Genomic DNA, 6,833 nt, shown 5'->3' on the forward strand with positions numbered 1-6,833 from the left:
ACCTCGCCTTTTGCTCACCATGCATATTAACCTTGCCTTCTGGCCAAATCCCCGAATATCGGCTTCGCGTTACCAGTTAGTGCTTGTAAGTGTTCATATCAAAGTTCCAACATGATAAGTACTTGCCAAAACGGTGCTTGCCATGCCGTTAAGGGAATTACACGCCGTGGCGCATTTTGTGCACACTTTTTGTCACATACGTGTATCTGCCATATCGCCCTTTTGCGTACCTCGGATCGAAATGCCATGTATGGACGAAAGATAGGCCTTGTGGCGATAAACATTCGTGCGGAACAATGCTTTCCACTAGCTCGTACGGAAAAGTGAGTTTTTGGGCAAAAGGCAGTTTACCATGCATATTTACCTCGCCTTTTGCTCACCATGCATATTAACCTTGCCTTTTGGCCAAATCCCCGAATGTCGTCTCCGCGTTACCAGTTAGCGCTTCCGCGTGTTGGAATCAAAGTTCCAACATGATAAGTACTTGCCAAAACGGTGCTTGCCATGCCGATTAGGGAATTACACTTGGTGGCGCATTTTGTGCACACTTTTTGTCACATACGTGTATCGGCCATATCTCCCTTTTGCGTACCTCGGTTCGAAATGCCGTAAATTGACAAAAGATAGGCCTAGTGGCGATAAACATTCGTGCCGAACATTGCTTTCCGCTAGCTCGTACGAAAAAGTGAGTTCTTGGGCCAAAGGCAGTTTACCATGCATATTGACCTCGCCTTTTGCTCACCATGCATATTAACCTTGCCTTTTGGCCAAATCCCCGAATATCGTCTCCGCGTTACCAGTAAGCGCTTCCAAGTGTTCAAAGCAAAGTTCCAACATGACAAGTACTTGCCAAAACGGTGCTTGCCATGCCGTTAAGGGAATTACACGCCGTGGCGCATTTTGTGCACACTTTTTGTCACATACGTGTATCGGCCATATCTCCCTTTTGCGTACCTCGGATCGAAATGCCGTGTATTGACGAAAGATAGGCCACGTGGCGATAAGCATTCGTGCCGAACATTGCTTCCCGTTAGCTCGTACGGAAAAGTGAGTGTTTGGGCAAAAGGCAGTTTACCATGCATATTTACCTCGCCTTTTGCTCACCATGCATATTAACCTTGCCTTTTGCCCAAATCCCCGAATATCGTCTCCGCGTTACCAGTAAGCGCTTCCAAGTGTTCGGATCAAAGTTCCAATATGATAAGTACTTGCCAAAACGGTGCTTGCCATGCCGTTAAGGGAATTACACTTGGTGGCGCATTTTGTGCACACTTTTTGTCACATACGTGTATCGGCCATATCGCCCTTTTGCGAACCTCGGATCGAAATGCCGTATATGGACAAAAGATAGGCCTTGTGTCGATAAACATTCGTGCTGAACATTGCTTTCCGCTAGCTCGTACGAAAAAGTGAGTTTTTGGGCAAAAGGCAGTTTACCATGCATATTGACCTCGCCTTTTGCTCACCATGCATATTAACCTTGCCTTTTGGCCAAATCCCCGAATATCGTCTCCGCGTTACCAGTAAGCGCTTCCAAGTGTTCAAAGCAAAGTTCCAACATGACAAGTACTTGCCAAAACGGTGCTTGCCATGCCGTTAAGGGAATTACACTTGGTGGCGCATTTTTTGCACACTTTTTGTCACATACGTGTATCGGCCATATCGCCCTTTTGCGAACCTCGGATCGAAATGCCGTATATGGACAAAAGATAGGCCTTGTGTCGATAAACATTCGTGCTGAACATTGCTTTCCGCTAGCTCGTACGAAAAAGTGAGTTTTTGGGCAAAAGGCAGTTTACCATGCATATTGACCTCGCCTTTTGCTCACCATGCATATTAACCTTGCCTTTTGGCCAAATCCCCGAATATCGTCTCCGCGTTACCAGTAAGCGCTTCCAAGTGTTCAAAGCAAAGTTCCAACATGACAAGTACTTGCCAAAACGGTGCTTGCCATGCCGTTAAGGGAATTACACGCCGTGGCGCATTTTGTGCACACTTTTTGTCACATACGTGTATCGGCCATATCGCCCTGTTGCGTACCTCGGATCGAAATGCCATGTATGGACGAAAGATAGGCCTCATAGCGATAAACATTCGTGTGGAACATTGCTTTCCGCTAGCTCGTACGAAAAAGTGAGTGTTTGGGCAAAAGGCAGTTTACCATGCATATTTACCTCGCCTTTTGCTCACCATGCATATTAACCTTGCCTTTTGCCCAAATCCCCGAATATCGTCTCCGCGTTACCAGTAAGCGCTTGCAAGTGTTCGGATCAAAGTTCCTACATGAAAAGTACTTGCCAAAACGGTGCTTGCCATGCCGTTAAGGGAATTACACTTGGTGGCGCATTTTGTGCACACTTTTTGTCACATACGTGTATCGGCCATATCGCCCTTTTGCGTACCTCGGATCGAAATGCCATGTATGGACGAAAGATAGGCCTCATAGCGATAAACATTCGTGTGGAACATTGCTTTCCGCTAGCTCGTACGGAAAAGTGAGTTTTGGGGCAGAAGGCAGTTTACCATACATATTTACCTCGCCTTTTGCTTACCATGCATATTAACCTTGCCTTTTGGCCAAATCCCCGAATATCGTCTCCGCGTTACCAGTAAGCGCTTCCAAGTGTTCAAAGCAAAGTTCCAACATGACAAGTACTTGCCAAAACGGTGCTTGCCATGCCGTTAAGGGAATTACACGCCGTGGCGCATTTTGTGCACACTTTTTGTCACATACGTGTATCGGCCATATCTCCCTTTTGCGTACCTCGGATCGAAATGCCGTGTATTGACGAAAGATAGGCCACGTGGCGATAAGCATTCGTGCCGAACATTGCTTCCCGTTAGCTCGTACGGAAAAGTGAGTGTTTGGGCAAAAGGCAGTTTACCATGCATATTTACCTCGCCTTTTGCTCACCATGCATATTAACCTTGCCTTTTGCCCAAATCCCCGAATATCGTCTCCGCGTTACCAGTAAGCGCTTGCAAGTGTTCGGATCAAAGTTCCTACATGAAAAGTACTTGCCAAAACGGTGCTTGCCATGCCTTTTAGGGAATTACACTTGGTGGCGCATTTTGTGCACACTTTTTGTCACATACGTGTATCGGCCATATCGCCCTTTTGCGTACCTCGGATCGAAATGCCATGTATGGACGAAAGATAGGCCTCATAGCGATAAACATTCGTGTGGAACATTGCTTTCCGCTAGCTCGTACGGAAAAGTGAGTTTTGGGGCAGAAGGCAGTTTACCATACATATTTACCTCGCCTTTTGCTTACCATGCATATTAACCTTGCCTTTTGGCCAAATCCCCGAATATCGTCTCCGCGTCACCAGTTAGCGCTTACAAGTGTTCGGATCAAAGTTCCAACATGATAAGTACTTGCCAAAACGGTGCTTGCCATGCCGGTCCGGGAATAACAATTGGTGGCGCATTTTGTGCACACTTTTTGTCACATAAGTGTATCGGCCATATCGCCCTTTAGCGTACCTCGGATCGAAATGCCATGTATGGACGAAAGATAGGCCTCGTGGCGATAAACATTCGTGCAGAACATTGCATTCCGCTAGCTCGTACGAAAAAGTGAGTTTTTGGGCAAAAGGCAGTTTACCATGCATATTTACCTCGCCTTTTGCTCACCATGCATATTAACCTTGGCTTTTGCCCAAATCCCCGAATATCGTCTCCGCGTTACCAGTTAGCGCTTCCAAGTGTTCGGATCAAATTTCCAACATAATAAGTACTTGCCAAAACAGTGCTTGCCATGCCGTTAAGGGAATTACACTTGGTGGCGCATTTTGTGCACACTTTTTGTCACATACGTGAATCGATCATATCGCCCTTTTGCGTACCTCGGATCGAAATGCCATGTATAGACGAAAGATAGGCCTCGTGGCGATAAACATTCGTGCTGAACATTGCTTTCCGCTAGCTCGTACGGAAAAGTGAGTTTTAGGGCAAGAGGCAGTTTATCATGCATATTTACCTCGCCTTTTGCTTACCGTGCATATTAACCTTGCCTTTTGGCCAAATCCCCGAATATCGTCTCCGCGTTACCAGTTAGCGCTTCCAAGTGTTCGGAGCAAAGTTTCAACATGCTAAGTACTTGCCAACACGGTGCTTGCCATGCCGGTCCGGGAATTTCACGCGGTGGCGCATTTTGTGCACACTTTTTGTCACATACGTGTATCGGCCATATCGCCCTTTTGCGTACCTCGGATCGAAATGCCGTATATGGACGAAAGATAGGCCTCGTTAAGATAAACATTCGTGCCGAACATTGCTTTCCGCTAGCTCGTACGAAAAAGTGAGTTTTAGGGCAAGAGGCAGTTTACCGAAGGCCAGTTACTTTGCATGGAAACGTAAATATCTCCCAAACTAGAAAAGCTAGAAGGATGCCAAGAGCATCGAACGAAAGGAAATTAAATTTTAAACAAAAAACATGTTTAGCAAATTAACGATAGGACAAAAGACAAAAAAGTTATAAGCGTTTGAAGGTGCATGGGTTGGAAAAAGTGGCCATGGCCAGGAATGAAGGGACCGGTTTCTATAGGGTTTTCGTTAAAGGCGAGAATTTATACTAAGTCTTTCGGCAAGAAGAAGAAGAAACCAAGGTCTTCGGCAAAACGTTAATATCTCGAAAACTAGAAGAGCTAGAAGGACGCCCGAGGCAGCAAACGAAAGGTAATTAAATTCTACACAATATAAAAGGAAAAAAGACACGGATTGGTCGAAAGACAACGAAGTTATAAGCGTTTGAAGGTGCAAGGGTTTGAAAAGCGCTTTACATGAAAAAAACGATAATATCTCCGAGACTAGTAGAGCTAGAAGGACACCAAGGGCAGCAAACGAAAGGAAATTAAATTTGCGACACCAAACATTGGGGTCAAATCGAAGATCGGACGAAAGACAAAAAAGTTATAAGCGTTTGAAGGTGCAAAGGTTGAAAAAAGTGATACACATACGTGTATCGGCCATATCGCCCTGTTGCGTACCTCGGATCGAAATGCCGTATATGGACGAAAGATAGGCCTTGCGGCGATAAACATTCGTGCCGAACATTGCTTTCCGCTAGCTCGTACGGAAAAGTGAGTTTTTGGGCAAGAGGCAGTTTACCATGCATATTTACCTCGCCTTTTGCTTACCATGCATATTCACCTTGGCTTTTGGCCAAATTCCCGAATATCGTCTCTGCGTTACCAGTATGCGCTTTCAAGTGTTCGAACCAAAGTTCCAACATGATAAGTACTTGCCAAAACGGTGCTTGCCATGCCGTTAAGGGAATTACACTTGGTGGCGTATTTTGTGCACACTTTTTGTCACATACGTGTATCGGCCATATCGCCCTTTTGCGTACCTCGGATCGAAATGCCGTATATGGACGAAAGATAGGCCTTGCGGCGATAAACATTCGTGCCGAACATTGCTTTCCGCTAGCTCGTACGGAAAAGTGAGTTTTTGGGCAAGAGGCAGTTTACCATGGATATTTACCTCGCCTTTTGCTCACCATGCATATTAACCTTGCTTTTTGGCCAAATCCCCCAATATCGTCTCCGCGTTACCAGTTAGCGCTTCCAAGTGTTCGGAGCAAAGTTCCAACATGATAAGTACTTGCCAAAATGGTGCTTGCCATGCCGTTAAGGGAATTTCACGCGGTGGCGCATTTTGTGCACACTTTTTGTCACATATGTGTATCGGCCATATCGCCCTTTTGCGTACCTCGGATCGAAATGCCGTATATGGACGAAAGATAGGCCTTGCGGCGATAAACATTCGTGCCGAACATTGCTTTCCGCTAGCTCGTACGGAAAAGTGAGTTTTAGGGCAAGAGGCAGTTTACCATGGATATTTACCTCGCCTTTTGCTCACCATGCATATTAACCTTGCCTTTTGGCCAAATCCCCGAATATCGTCTCCGCGTTACCAGTTAGCGCTTCCAAGTGTTCGGAGCAAAGTTTCAACATGATAAGTACTTGCCAAAACGGTGCTTGCCATGCCGGTCCGGGAATTTCACGCGGTGGCGCATTTTGTGCACACTTTTTGTCACATACGTGTATCGGCCATATCGCCCTTTTGCGTACCTCGGATCGAAATGCCGTATATGGACGAAAGATAGGCCTCGTGGCGATAAACATTCGTGCTGAACATTGCTTTCCGCTAGCTCGTACGGAAAAGTGAGTTTTAGGGCAAGAGGCAGTTTATCATGCATATTTACCTCGCCTTTTGCTTACCGTGCATATTAACCTTGCCTTTTGGCCAAATCCCCGAATATCGTCTCCGCGTTACCAGTTAGCGCTTCCAAGTGTTCGGAGCAAAGTTTCAACATGATAAGTACTTGCCAACACGGTGCTTGCCATGCCGGTCCGGGAATTTCACGCGGTGGCGCATTTTGTGCACACTTTTTGTCACATACGTGTATCGGCCATATCGCCCTTTTGCGTACCTCGGATCGAAATGCCGTATATGGACGAAAGATAGGCCTCGTGGCGATAAACATTCGTGCTGAACATTGCTTTCCGCTAGCTCGTACGGAAAAGTGAGTTTTTGGGCAAGAGGCAGTTTAACATGCATATTTACCTCGCCTTTTGCTCACCATGCATATTAACCTTGCCTTTTGGCCAAATCCCCCAATATCGTCTCCGCGTTACCAGTTAGCGCTTCCAAGTGTTCGGAGCAAAGTTTCAACATGATAAGTACTTGCCAAAACGGTGCTTGCCATGCCGGTCCGGGAATTTCACGCGGTGGCGCATTTTGTGCACACTTTTTGTCACATACGTGTATCGGCCATATCACCCTTTCGCGTACTTCGGATCGAAATGCCGTATATAGACAAAA

Source organism: Anopheles coustani, unplaced genomic scaffold, assembly GCF_943734705.1.
Source record: "Anopheles coustani unplaced genomic scaffold, idAnoCousDA_361_x.2 scaffold_95_ctg1, whole genome shotgun sequence".
In the NCBI taxonomy this organism is placed as follows: domain Eukaryota; kingdom Metazoa; phylum Arthropoda; class Insecta; order Diptera; family Culicidae; genus Anopheles; species Anopheles coustani.